Source organism: Pavona decussata, unplaced genomic scaffold (genome assembly GCF_977016875.1).
Source record: "Pavona decussata unplaced genomic scaffold, jaPavDecu1.1 SCAFFOLD_43, whole genome shotgun sequence".
Lineage (NCBI taxonomy): Eukaryota > Metazoa > Cnidaria > Anthozoa > Scleractinia > Agariciidae > Pavona > Pavona decussata.
In genome coordinates, this window is record NW_028145465.1 from 45001 (window position 1) to 60674 (window position 15674).

General features: G+C 37.1%; 1 pseudogene across 1 annotated transcript in view; it reads left to right on the forward strand.

The window, feature by feature from the left end:
* The first annotated feature begins 2406 nt into the window (after positions 1–2406).
* LOC146482797 (mitochondrial inner membrane protein Mpv17-like) overlaps positions 2407–15674 on the forward strand; it is a 49269-nt pseudogene continuing 36001 nt past the window's right edge. The window contains exon 1 of the transcript XR_014864038.1: positions 2407–2558. The product of XR_014864038.1 is annotated as a mitochondrial inner membrane protein Mpv17-like (transcript). The remainder of the gene's footprint in view (positions 2559–15674) is intronic.

A 15674-nucleotide genomic window follows, 5' to 3' on the forward strand; every position in this document is an offset into this window, starting at 1 on the left:
ACGCCACACAAACACTGTCAAGGTATCAAGGAGAGAAGGTAAGCCATTTTTGTTCGATTCATGCTCTTTATTTCCGACTCTTAAACACGTTAGCAAATTCCCATACAAACCCTTATACAAACCCTTATAATTTACGCCATTGTGTGACTCAAATTGTGACACACCAATTACAACGTGACGTTACAAAGATCCAAACGCTCACAGAGATTGGTTTGCCTGTGCTGGCGTGGCTCCTGGGTCTCCAAGAACGTGGTTCAATTGGTTTTTTGTACATTAGCCACCCTATAAAATGACTATCAGAAAGTCCCAAGCTACGCAAAATTTGAGACATTAGAAAACTCGTGACGGTCTCTGCTTCTTGTATCAACTTTCCTAAATCCCCATACAAACTCTTATAATTTACGCCATTGCGTAACTCAGATCGTGACACTCGAATTACAACGTGAGGTTACAAAGATCTAAACGCTCACAGAGCTTGGGTGACCTGTGACACCAGACAGTCTTGTGGTTCTTGCCATGTGCTTTCGTGTTTGTTTCAGCATCAGTGAATTCCAGCAGTCCCCACCCCCTCCCCCCTTCGGGGCATTAGTGGGACATTTTTCCATGTTATCCCGTACCGAACTCTTCTCCCCTCCCCCCCCCCCCCCCACCCCAGTAGGAGTATGCTACTTAGTAATATTAGCTGAATCAGTCACCTCACCATGAGAACGAATATGATGGTGTTTCATTGATTGAGGATGTACACTTCCTAATAGTTTTCCTCCGGCATGTTACAGGGTTTTCTACCCAAGTTTACCTTGTTTTGATCCTTCCATTTTTTTAGATACAAATACTTTCTTTGCAAAGAAATGCATTCCTTCGTACTCAACAGATAGGAATGCATTCTTTTGCACAAGGTTTCCCTCCACAAGGTTTGGTCAATGTTGTTTAAAATTTATCAGTTACATCCTAACATGGTTCAGTAAATCGGTGCCCACACTCTACTCTAGAAATTTTTTTCCATGATACTTGCTGAACAACTAGGCGTTCTCTTCTTAACAAAATTCGTCAGCCTATCCGATTTAGCTCCATCTATTTTTGCAGTTTCTTAATCTTGTAATAACTTAAATACAACTCATGTTCTGATAAAAATCCTTCTGGAAGAGCTGCTTGCCAACGGCTTTTAGATAAGGGCAGCTGGCACACACCACCCCCCGGGGGATACTCCCAAAAATGTTCGATAGCGGTGTGCCGCGAAGGTTCTCGAGGTGTGCCGCGAAGGTTCTCGAACCCTGACCCTATTTAAGGGTAAAGGAACGGAAAACGGATACCCTTTATAACGAGTCAAGTCCAAGCAACAACCGCGGACGATAATCCTGCTGGTATACGTTGGATCAATTGTAGATCTGATCGGCTTAATAAATACAAATGATAAAAGAAGCAGAGACCGATACAACGTAGAATTACGGTTTAAAGGTTACTATATTTCGGCTGGCCAAACCAGCCTTCTTCAGGTATAATGAAAATTTACATTGGGACATACGCTTATAAAGCTGACAAATATTTGCGCAATAGCGGAACTACGTAAAACTAAATTGATTGACAGTATAAAATCTGAAGCAAATGAAATAATAATAACAAAAAATAAAAAAATAATCCTTTATAAATGATCCTATATAAGGACCGAACCCGAAAATTGACACCCTATTCAACAGACCCAAACAACGGCTAATGTACGGGAATAAACACAAATCTCTATGAAAATCGCTTTTCTAGTACTTCAGCGGACACTTCAGTTAAAAAAAAAATCTTTTTTCATAAAATGTGGCGCTTACAAGCTTCAATTCAACTGATACAATTTAGGTACCCTCTCTAAGGACTAATCAAGGAACACGTTGCTAAATGAGGAAAAAATGATACCTTTTTAAGGACTAAGAACCTCAAAAACCATACCCTATCTCGTGCCACGTACGTACCTATATAGCCCATATATGGAAGAACCCCCCTCATCCTCCTTGTGCCCACGTGCCGACCAAAAAGCCTGAGGACTCTGAGTACAAGATTGGTTTTACAAACTTTACACATGGAGCAAATATGAGGCCTCTTTAGTCCATTTCACTTGCGTTTGCCGGAGCCTTTTGATGAAAAAGGTAATGGGCGCTTCTGCTATCAGGAGCTCATTAACTGGTGCAAATAAGTAGCCCTGCATTGCCTGACTTTGACGACTGTGTTTTGTATTTTAGATATTTCTAGATTTAAAAAAGAAAAAAAAAAAAAAACCTTTTTAACCGCAGTCCTCAGGTTCTTTGGAATTTTGCCAGCGGCTGCCTGCTGTGTTGTCCTGGGTACGAGATTCGCAGGAGGTGGACCTAGGAACTAGTATTACATTCTTGTTCCCAGTGTCTCTCCGTCTTCCGGTCGCTAAATTCCAACATGGCGGGCAGTTTACAACCGGGTGCGACTGTGAATTACGGAATTTTTGCGTAGACGTCGTATAATGAGCATCATTACAAGAGCTTGGGCAAAATATCAACAGCTTCTCATAACAAATCCTTGGAAAACACAAACAATAGGGACAGGTAAGATCGATAAGACAGAAAAACCTTATAAACAACAAACACGCATTCAGTACATGTGGGGGTTTTCGGTTTCAAATTTAAAAGCTTAATCAAAGTTGAATGGTGGACATCCATTATAGGGTATACAAAACGTAGCTAGATTGATGGCATTTCCTTTGTAAACTCTACACAAATACAACACTTGTCTGTTGTAAATTATAAAAATGTCGTCAAAATCTAATTGTTCTGGAAATTAATATTTTGTCAAACTTACTTTTTACATGTACATAATGCGTCAGGCCTTGCGCACGCTACTGGTGTACACGAGCGTAACATGATGCGTACGCACGAAATTGGTGCGTTGGCGCATGCAAGATTTTGGTGCGTAAGCGCATTTTGATGCACAGTTTAGGCACATTCTAGGCACAGTTGTGGCACAGTTTTCGGAAAGCTTAGGCACAGTTTAGGCACAGGTTAGGCACAGTTTTGGCACAGTTTAGGCACATTTTGTGCACATTTTTCAGTAATAAAGAACTGGTCTGTGACCGACGCGTTTAATTTGCCGATAACATTTTTTCGGCACCGTGAAAAGGGAAGAAAAAAATGGAAGCGAGAAAAGCAAACAAGAATTGGATTTTCTTTATTTTGGTTTGTGTATAATGGAACTTGAAACATTATATTTAACACTATGTAAAATTTTACGGAAAATAAAAACGCTTGCGGTTTATCAATTGTTTACATTTTCGGTACCTAGCAATAAATTTAGTGAAAGCAAAAAAATTCAGCTCTCGATTTTTCTGACAGTTGCAGGGATTTAGTTATAGTTTACAATTAACCCTAAAATAACGGAAAGTGGAAGAGTTCTTAATTCAGCACGAGTTTGTTGCCACAAGTACAACTTGTACATGTACAATGAAATGAACAGCACATTTTGTTTTGAATAGATAATTTAATTTGATGAAACAGCGATTTGGAACTCGATCGGATTTGTGTTTTTCCACCAGTAAAAGCATTTTACATTTTTGTTAGAGTCCGAAACACAGCTAATTTAAGAAGTTTAACACTATGAACCCGAGCGGTATAAATATCTTGTAATTTGTTTATTCACAGGACAAATCGCGTTTCATGTAATCGGGCACTTGTAAAAAAGACTAGTTAATTAATGCGTCTTCCTGAACCGCGGAAAGGATTGTCAACTTTTACGCTTGAAAATTGAAATTACCTATACTGAACTAAAATTTTATACTCACCAAATGTTTTCTTTCGTGTGATTTAAATGTTGTCTTGAACCGTAAAGCTAAAACAAATTATTGCGGGCCGCCCCGCGTGCGTTGCGGTTTCATTTTTCGGCTCCTCAAGCGACAGTACACTATTTTGATTGTCTTTTTGCAAGGTTCTCCTCGCTTATTCTTGCGAAGATAAGAGGATTAAAAGGTTTTTGAAAATGCCTCATCAGTCTTTTAACAAAGGTAGCATCGTAGCATGAATCAACACGAACACACTTCACGAAAGCAGCAAAAGGTCGACCACAAGGCGAAACTCGTAAGCTCAACTTTGGCACAACTTAGGCACAACTTAGGCACAGTTTTGGCACACCCAGCGCACAGTTTGGCACAACTTTACGCACACTTTAGGCACAACTTATGCACAGGTTATGCACACCTCTTTGTGCTGTGGCACATTCAGGATTTCGTAATTCGCGCTAAGGCACGCCGAACTGTATTTTCGGTCTCAAAAATCACAGTCTGATCTTGAAAACTATATTGCAATTTAAGGACAAGTTCTCCAAATTAAAAAACAATACCCCGGAATGGAAGCTCAACTTATGAGCATTTGGAATGTCTTTTATTTGGATCTCAGTAAGGACTAAAAATTCAGCAAAGACGGTCTGAAAAAAGTTGACCTCGTCGCTCACGATGAAGGTAAATAATCAGTCCCCTTGCTGTTTGTTACTATAACTTACTTATTTTTTCATTCTTAGACACAGTTTTGGAGATAATGAAAACTCATAAGTTGTTTTCACTTAGGGAGAAAGCAGATTTGTTTTCTATGACTTGAAGCAGAGAAATTAAAGAATGTGCCGATCAGACTGCAAATGTTACGCGTGGCCTTCAAAATAGTCGTTTTTTTCACCATTGTGACGTTATTTTCTCTTTTCACAAAACCTTTCAATGAAAACACATTCCTCCAACCAGAAGCAGTCTAGAAACTTGAAGTCTGTGCCAATTTTCAATTTGAACCGAGTTCAAATTATTTCACAAAAGTAAAATGAAGCTCGATTTTTGGTAGTGTACACCAGTAGCGTGCGCCAGGCCGTCAGTTGGTTCCAGTAGTGCCCAAACCTACCTCGGGACATTTGTCGGCCTCGTGAATCTCACCTCAAAACACTGTCACTTACTTTCACTTATAATTTCTTAGGCAAAGATGATAAATTTGTGATTAAGTTTGTCTAAATCGGATAAAAATGAGACGATAGATTGGAGCATTATTTCAGAATACCCGTCCACCTGCAAGGTGCACTACTCTGAAATCTGTGGTCTGTCCTACCGTGCTCAACAGATGAATAAGTAATTGTTCTAAGTATTAAACTGGAGTGCTGCCCCGGTCCGCAGCCCTCTAGTGGATGAATAAGTAATTGATTTAAGTATTAAACTGGAGTGCTACTGCGGTCCGCAGTCCCCTAGTGGATGAATAAGTAATTGCTCTAAGTATTAAACTGGAGTGCTACCGAGGTCTGCAGTCTCGTAGTGACGCTTAAAGAACAAGGCAAACACTATGCAAATTAGATGACTGCGGGACTGCTGTAGCAGGTTTTTAAGTTCTACATTTTAGTGGCCGGGTATTCTAGAATCTAGCCAATAGATCCACAGAATGAATCGTCACTGAGGTGCAATGCAGAGAAATAAGACAAATGCCCGGATCAGATGCCGTACTTCACACGAGCCATATCAAATTTGAATTTAGATCCACCCAACTTACACTGTAATTTATCCCAGCTGAATTGATTAACATGCTGAACTTAATTCAGCTGTACATGTACTTCACACAAGCCACATCAAATTTGAATTTAGGCCTACCCAAATTAATTTCTCCCAGCTGAATTGATTCAGACGCTGAACTTAATTCATCCCTACTTCACATAAGCTACATCAAATTTGAATTTAGGCCTACCCAAATTAATTTCTCCCAGCTGAATTAATTTAGACGCTGAACTTAATTCATCCCTACTTCGCATATTAGCTACATAAAATTTGAATTTAGGCCTACCCAAATTAATTTCTCCCAGCTGAATTGATTCAGACGCTGAACTAAATTCAGCCGTACTTCGCATAAGCTACATCAAATTTGAATTTAGGCCTACCCAAATTAATTTCTCCCAGCTAAATTGATTCAGACGCTGAACTTAATTCATCCCTACTTCGCATAAGCTACATCAAATTTGAATTTAGGCCTACCCAAATTAATTTCTCCCAGCTGAATTGATTCAGACGCTGAACTTAATTCATCCCTACTTCGCATAAGCTACATAAAATTTAAATTTAGGCCTACCCAAATTAATTTCTCCCAGCTGAATTGATTCAGACGCTGAACTTAATTCATCCTTACTTCACATCAGCTACCTCAAATTTGAATTTAGGACTACCCAAATTAATTTCTCCCAGCTGAATTGATTCAGACGCTGAACTTAATTCAGCCGTACTTCGCATAAGCTACATCAAATTTGAATTTAGGACTACCCAAATTAATTTCTCCCAGCTGAATTGATTTAGACGCTGAACTTAATTCATCCCTACTTCGCATATTAGCTACATAAAATTTGAATTTAGGCCTACCCAAATTAATTTCTCCCAGCTGAATTGATTCAGACGCTGAACTTAATTCATCCCTACTTCGCATAAGCTACATAAAATTTGAATGTAGGCCTACCCAAATTAATTTCTCCCAGCTGAATTGATTCAGACGCTGAACTTAATTTATCCCTACTTCGCATAAGCTACATAAAATTTGAATTTAGGCCTACCCAAATTAATTTCTCCCGGCTGAATTGATTCAGACGCTAAACTTAATTCATCCCTACTTCGCATAAGCTACATCAAATTTGAATTTAGGCCTACCCATATTAGTTTCTCCCAGCTGAATTGGTTCAAACGCTGAACTTAATTCATCCCTACTTCGCATAAGCTACATAAAATTTGAATTTAGGCTTACCCAAATTAATTTCTCCCAGCTGAATTGATTCAGACGCTGAACTTAATTCATCCCTTCTTCGCATAAGCTACCTCAAATTTGAATTTAGGTCTACCCAAATTAATTTCTCCCAGCTGAATTGATTCAGACGCTGAACTTAATTTAGCCGTACTTCGCATAAGCTACATCAAATTTGAATTTAGGCCTACCCAAATTAATTTCTCCCAGCTGAATTGATTCAGACGCTGAACTAAATTCAGCCGTACCTCGCATAAGCTACATAAAATTTGAATTTAGGCCTACCCAAATTAATTTCTCCCAGCTGAATTGATTTAGACGCTGAAATTAATTTATCCCTACTTCGCATATTAGCTACATAAAATTTGAATTTAGGCCTACCCAAATTAATTTCTCCCAGCTGAATTGATTCAGACGCTGAACTTAATTTATCCCTACTTCGCATTAGCTACATAAAATTTGAATTTAGGCCTACCCAAATTAATTTCTCCCAGCTGAATTGATTCAGACGCTGAACTTAATTCATCCCTACTTCGGATAAGCTACATCAAATTTAAATTTAGGCCTACCCATATTAATTTCTCCCAGCTGAATTTATTCAGACGCTGAACTTAATTCATCCCTACTTCGCATAAGCTACATAAAATTTGAATTTAGGCCTACCCAAATTAATTTCTCCCAGCTGAATTGATTCAGACGCTAAACTTAATTCATCCCTACTTCGCATAAGCTACATCAAATTTGAATTTAGGCCTACCCATATTAATTTCTCCCAGCTGAATTGATTCAGACGCTGAACTTAATTCATCCCTACTTCGCATAAGCTACCTCAAATTTGAATTTAGGTCTACCCAAATTAATTTCTCCCAGCTGAATTGATTCAGACGCTGAACTTAATTCAGCCGTACTTCGCATAAGCTACATCAAATTTAAATTTAGGCCTACCCAAATTAATTTCTCCCAGCTGAATTGATTCAGACGCTGAACTAAATTCAGCCGTACCTCGCATAAGCTACATAAAATTTGAATTTAGGCCTACCCAAATTAATTTCTCCCAGCTGAATTGATTTAGACGCTGAAATTAATTTATCCCTACTTCGCATATTAGCTACTTAAAATTTGAATTTAGGCCTACCCAAATTAATTTCTCCCAGCTGAATTGATTCAGACGCTGAACTTAATTTATCCCTACTTCGCATAAGCTACATAAAATTTGAATTTAGGCCTACCCAAATTAATTTCTCCCAGCTGAATTGATTCAGACGCTGAACTTAATTCATCCCTACTTCGCATAAGCTACATCAAATTTGAATTTAGGCCTACCCATATTAATTTCTCCCAGCTGAATTTATTCAGACGCTGAACTTAATTCATCCCTACTTCGCATAAGCTACATAAAATTTGAATTTAGGCCTACCCAAATTAATTTCTCCCAGCTGAATTGATTCAGACGATGAACTTAATTCATCCCTACTTCGGATAAGCTACATCAAATTTGAATTTAGGACTACCCATATTAATTTCTCCCAGGTGAATTGATTCAGACGCTGAACTTAATTTATCCCTGCTTTGCATAAGCTACATCAAATTTGAATTTAGGCCTACCCAAATTAATTTCTCCCAGCTGAATTGATTCAGACGCTGAACTAAATTCAGCCGTACCTCGCATAAGCTACATAAAATTTGAATTTAGGCCTACCCAAATTAATTTCTCCCAGCTGAATTGATTTAGACGCTGAAATTAATTTATCCCTACTTCGCATATTAGCTACTTAAAATTTGAATTTAGGCCTACCCAAATTAATTTCTCCCAGCTGAATTGATTCAGACGCTGAACTTAATTTATCCCTACTTCGCATAAGCTACATAAAATTTAAATTTAGGCCTACCCAAATTAATTTCTCCCAGCTGAATTGATTCAGACGCTGAACTTAATTCATCCCTACTTCGCATAAGCTACGTAAAATTTGAATTTAGGCCTACCCAAATTAATTTCTCCCAGCTGAATTGATTCAGACGCTGAACTTAATTCATCCCTACTTTGCTTAAGCTACATAAAATTTGAATTTAGGCCTACCCAAATTAATTTCTCCCAGCTGAATTGATTCAGACGCTGAACTTAATTCATCTCTACTTCGCTTAAGCTACATAAAATTTGAATTTAGGCCTACCCAAATTAATTTCTCCCAGCTGAATTGATTCAGACGCTAAACTTAATTCATCCCTACTTCGCATAAGCTACATCAAATTTGAATTTAGGCCTACCCATATTAATTTCTCCCAGCTGAATTGATTCAGACGCTGAACTTAATTCATCCCTACTTCGCATAAGCTACATAAAATTTGAATTTAGGCCTACCCAAATTAATTTCTCCCAGCTGAATTGATTCAGACGCTAAACTTAATTCATCCCTACTTCGCATAAGCTACATCAAATTTGAATTTAGGCCTACCCATATTAATTTCTCCCAGCTGAATTGAATCAGACGCTGAACTTAATTCATCCCTTCTTCGCATAAGCTACCTCAAATTTGAATTTAGGTCTACCCAAATTAATTTCTCCCAGCTGAATTGATTCAGACGCTGAACGTAATTCAGCCGTACTTTGCATAAGCTACATCAAATTTGAATTTAGGCCTACCCAAATTAATTTCTCCCAGCTGAATTGATTCAGACGCTGAACTAAATTCAGCCGTACCTCGCATAAGCTACATAAAATTTGAATTTAGGCCTACCCAAATTAATTTCTCCCAGCTGAATTGATTTAGACGCTGAAATTAATTTATCCCTACTTCGCATATTAGCTACTTAAAATTTGAATTTAGGCCTACCCAAATTAATTTCTCCCAGCTGAATTGATTCAGACGCTGAACTTAATTTATCCCTACTTCGCATAAGCTACATAAAATTTGAATTTAGGCCTACCAAAATTAATTTCTCCCAGCTGAATTGATTCAGACGCTGAACTTAATTCATCCCTATTTCGCATAAGCTACATCAAATTTGAATTTAGGCCTACCCATATTAATTTCTCCCAGCTGAATTTATTCAGACGCTGAACTTAATTCATCCCTACTTCGCATAAGCTACATAAAATTTGAATTTAGGCCTACCCAAATTAATTTCTCTCAGCTGAATTGATTCAGACGATGAACTTAATTCATCCCTACTTCGGATAAGCTACATCAAATTTGAATTTAGGACTACCCATATTAATTTCTCCCAGCTGAATTGATTCAGACGCTGAACTTAATTTATCCCTGCTTTGCATAAGCTACATCAAATTTGAATTTAGGCCTACCGAAATTAATTTCTCCCAGCTGAATTGATTCAGACGCTGAACTTAATTCATCCCTACTTCGCATATTAGCTACATAAAATTTGAATTTAGGCCTACCCAAATTAATTTCTTCCAGCTGAATTGATTCAGACGCTGAACTTAAGTCATCTTTACTTCGCATAAGCTACATCAAATTTAAATTTAGGCCTACCCAAATTAATTTCTCCCAGCTGAATTGATTCAGACGCTGAACTTAATTCATCCCTACTTCGCATAAGCTACATAAAATTTGAATTTAGGCCTACCCAAATTAATTTCTCCCAGCTGAATTGATTCAGACGCTGAACTTAATTCATCCCTACTTCGCATAAGCTACATAAAATTTGAATTTAGTCCTACCCAAATTAATTTCTCCCAGCTGAATTGATTCAGACGCTGAACTTAATTCATCCCTACTTCGCTTAAGCTACATAAAATTTGAATTTAGGCCTACCCAAATTAATTTCTCCCAGCTGAATTGATTCAGACGCTGAACTTAATTCATCCCTACTTCGCTTAAGCTACATAAAATTTGAATTTAGGCCTACCCAAATTAATTTCTCCCAGCTGAATTGATTCAGACGCTAAACTTAATTCATCCCTACTTCGCATAAGCTACATCAAATTTGAATTTAGGCCTACCCATATTAATTTCTCCCAGCTGAATTGATTCAGACGCTGAACTTAATTCATCCCTACTTCGCATAAGCTACATAAAATTTGAATTTAGGCCTACCCAAATTAATTTCTCCCAGCTGAATTGATTCAGACGCTAAACTTAATTCATCCCTACTTCGCATAAGCTACATCAAATTTGAATTTAGGCCTACCCATATTAATTTCTCCCAGCTGAATTGATTCAGACGCTGAACTTAATTCATCCCTTCTTCGCATAAGCTACCTCAAATTTGAATTTAGGTCTACCCAAATTAATTTCTCCCAGCTGAATTGATTCAGACGCTGAACTTAATTCAGCCGTACTTCGCATAAGCTACATCAAATTTGAATTTAGGCCTACCCAAATTAATTTCTCCCAGCTGAATTGATTCAGACGCTGAACTAAATTCAGCCGTACCTCGCATAAGCTACATAAAATTTGAATTTAGGCCTACCCAAATTAATTTCTCCCAGCTGAATTGATTTAGACGCTGAAATTAATTTATCCCTACTTCGCATATTAGCTACTTAAAATTTGAATTTAGGCCTACCCAAATTAATTTCTCCCAGCTGAATTGATTCAGACGCTGAACTTAATTTATCCCTACTTCGCATAAGCTACATAAAATTTGAATTTAGGCCTACCCAAATTAATTTCTCCCAGCTGAATTGATTCAGACGCTGAACTTAATTCATCCCTACTTCGCATAAGCTACATCAAATTTGAATTTAGGCCTACCCATATTAATTTCTGTCAGCTGAATTTATTCAGACGCTGAACTTAATTCATCCCTACTTCGCATAAGCTACATAAAATTTGAATTTAGGCCTACCCAAATTAATTTCTCCCAGCTGAATTGATTCAGACGATGAACTTAATTCATCCCTACTTCGGATAAGCTACATCAAATTTGAATTTAGGACTACCCATATTAATTTCTCCCAGCTGAATTGATTCAGACGCTGAACTAAATTCAGCCGTACCTCGCATAAGCTACATAAAATTTGAATTTAGGCCTACCCAAATTAATTTCTCCCAGCTGAATTGATTTAGACGCTGAAATTAATTTATCCCTACTTCACATATTAGCTACTTAAAATTTGAATTTAGGCCTACCCAAATTAATTTCTCCCAGCTGAATTGATTCAGACGCTGAACTTAATTTATCCCTACTTCGCATAAGCTACATAAAATTTGAATTTAGGCCTACCCAAATTAATTTCTCCCAGCTGAATTGATTCAGACGCTGAACTTAATTCATCCCTACTTCGCATAAGCTACATCAAATTTGAATTTAGGCCTACCCATATTAATTTCTCCCAGCTGAATTTATTCAGACGCTGAACTTAATTCATCCCTACTTCGCATAAGCTACATAAAATTTGAATTTAGGCCTACCCAAATTAATTTCTCCCAGCTGAATTGATTCAGACGATGAACTTAATTCATCCCTACTTCGGATAAGCTACATCAAATTTGAATTTAGGACTACCCATTTTAATTTCTCCCAGCTGAATTGATTCAGACGCTGAACTTAATTTATCCCTTCTTTGCATAAGCTACATCAAATTTGAATTTAGGCCTACCCAAATTAATTTCTTCCAGCTGAATTGATTCAGACGCTGAACTTAATTCATCCCTACTTCGCATATTACCGACATAAAATTTGAATTTAGGCCTACCCAAATTAATTTCTTCCAGCTGAATTGATTCAGACGCTGAACTTAAGTCATCTTTACTTCGCATAAGCTACATCAAATTTAAATTTAGGCCTACCCAAATTAATTTCTCCCAGCTGAATTGATTCAGACGCTGAACTTAATTCATCCCTACTTCGCATAAGCTACATAAAATTTGAATTTAGGCCTACCCAAATTAATTTCTCCCAGCTGAATTGATTCAGACGCTGAACTTAATTCATCCCTACTTCGCATAAGCTACATAAAATTTGAATTTAGGCCTACCCAAATTAATTTCTCCCAGCTGAATTGATTCAGACGCTGAACTTAATTCATCCCTACTTCGCTTAAGCTACATAAAATTTGAATTTAGGCCTACCCAAATTAATTTCTCCCAGCTGAATTGATTCAGACGCTGAACTTAATTCATCCCTACTTCGCTTAAGCTACATAAAATTTGAATTTAGGCCTACCCAAATTAATTTCTCCCAGCTGAATTGATTCAGACGCTAAACTTAATTCATCCATACTTCGCATAAGCTACATCAAATTAGAATTTAGGCCTACCCATATTAATTTCTCCCAGCTGAATTGATTCAGACGCTGAACTTAATTCATCCCTACTTCGCATAAGCTACATAAAATTTGAATTTAGCCCTACCCAAATTAATTTCTCCCAGCTGAATTGATTCAGACGCTAAACTTAATTCATCCCTTCTTCGCATAAGCTAGCTCAAATTTGAATTTATGTCTACCCAAATTAATTTCTCCCAGCTAAATTGATTCAGACGCTGAATCAATTTTTAGCAGTACTTCGCATAAGCTACATCAAATTTGAATTTAGGCCTACCCAAATTAATTTCTCCCAGCTAAATTGATTCAGACGCTGAACTTAATTCAGCCGTACTTCGCATAAGCTACATCAAATTTGAATTTAGGCCTACCCAAATTAATTTCTCCCAGCTGAATTGATTCAGACGCTGAACTAAATTCAGCCGTACCTCGCATAAGCTACATAAAATTTGAATTTAGGCCTACCCAAATTAATTTCTCCCAGCTGAATTGATTTAGACGCTGAAATTAATTTATCCCTACTTCGCATATTAGCTACATAAAATTTGAATTTAGTCCTACCCAAATTAATTTCTTCCAGCTGAATTGATTCAGACGCTGAACTTAAGTCATCTTTACTTCGCATAAGCTACATCAAATTTAAATTTAGGCCTACCCAAATTAATTTCTCCCAGCTGAATTGATTCAGACGCTGAACTTAATTCATCCCTACTTCGCATAAGCTACATCAAATTTGAATTTAGGCCTACCCAAATTAATTTCTCCCAGCTGAATTGATTCAGACGCTAAACTTAATTCAGCCGTACTTTTCATACGCTACATAAAATTTGAATTTAGGCCTACCCAAATTAATTTCTTCTAGCTGAATTGATTCAGACGCTGAACTTAATTAATCCGTACTTTGCATAAGCTACATCAAATTTGAATTTAGGCCTACCCAAATTAATTTCTCCGAGCTTAATTGATTTAGACGCTGAACTTAATTCATCCCTACTTCGCATAAGCTATATAAAATTTAAATTTAGGCCTACCCAAATTAATTTCTCCCAGCTGAATTGATTCACACGCTGAACTAAATTCAGCCGTACTTCGCATAAGCTATATCAAATTTGAATTTAGGCCTACCCAAATTAATTTCTCCCAGCTAAATTGATTCAGACGCTGAACTTAATTCATCCCTACTTCGCATAAGCTACATCAAATTTGAATTTAGGCCTACCCAAATTAATTTCTTCCAGCTGAATTGTTTCAGACGCTGAACTTAATTCATCCCTACTTCGCATAAGCTACAACAAATTTGAATTTACGCCTACCCATATTAATTTTTCCCAGCTGCATTGATTCAGACGCTGAACTTAATTCATCCCTACTTCGCATAAGCTACATCAAATTTGAATTTAGGCCTACCCAAATTAATTTCTCCCAGCTGAATTGATTCAGACGCTGAACTTAATTAATCCCTACTTCGCATAAGCTACATAAAATTTGAATTTAGGCCTACCCAAATTAATTTCTCCCAGCTGAATTGATTCAGGTGCTGAACTTAATTCATCTCTACTTCGCATAAGCTACATCAAATTTGAATTTAGGCCTACCCAAATTAATTTCTCCCAGCTGAATTGATTCAAACGCTGAGCTTAATTCAGCCGTACTTTTCATACGCTACATAAAATTTGAATTTAGGTCTACCCAAATTAATTTCTCCCAGCTAAATTGATTCAGACGCTGAACTTAGTTCATCCCTTCTTCGCATAAGCTACATAAAATTTGAATTTAGGCCTACCCAAATTAATTTCTCCCAGCTGAATTGATTTAGACGCTGAACTTAATTCATCTCTACTTCGCATAAGCTACATCAAATTTAAATTTAGGCCTACCCAAATTAATTTCTCCCAGCTGAATTGATTCAGATGCTGAACTAAATTCAGCCGTACTTCGCATAAGCTACATCAAATTTGAATTTAGGTCTACCCAAATTAATTTCTCCCAGCTAAATTGATTCAGACGCTGAACTTAATTCATCCCTTCTTCGCATAAGCTACATAAAATTTGAATTTAGGCCTACCCAAATTAATTTCTCCCAGCTGAATTGATTTAGACGCTGAACTTAATTTATCTCTACTTCGCATAAGCTACATCAAATTTAAATTTAGGCCTACCCAAATTAATTTCTCCCAGCTAAATTAATTCAGACGCTGAACTTAATTCATCCCTACTTCGCATAAGCTACATCAAATTTTAATTTAGGCCTACCCAAATTAATTTCTCCCAGCTGAATTGATTCAGACGCTGAATTTATTTCATCCCTACTTCGCATAAGCTACATCAAATTTGAATTTAGGCCTACCCAAATTAATTTCTCCCTGCTGAATTGATTCAGACGCTGAACTTAATTCATCCCTACTTCGCATAAGCTACATAAAATTTGAATTTAGCCCTACCCAAATTAATTTCTCCCAGCTAAATTGATTCAGACGCTAAACTTAATTCAGCCGTACTTTTCATACGCTACATAAAATTTGAATTTAGGCCTACCCAAATTAATTTCTTCTAGCTGAATTGATTCAGACGCTGAACTTAATTAATCCGTACTGCGCATAAGCTACATCAAATTTAAATTTAGGTCTACCCAAATTAATTTCTCCCAGCTGAATTGATTCAGACACTGAACTTAATTCATCCCTACTTCGCTTAAGCTACAT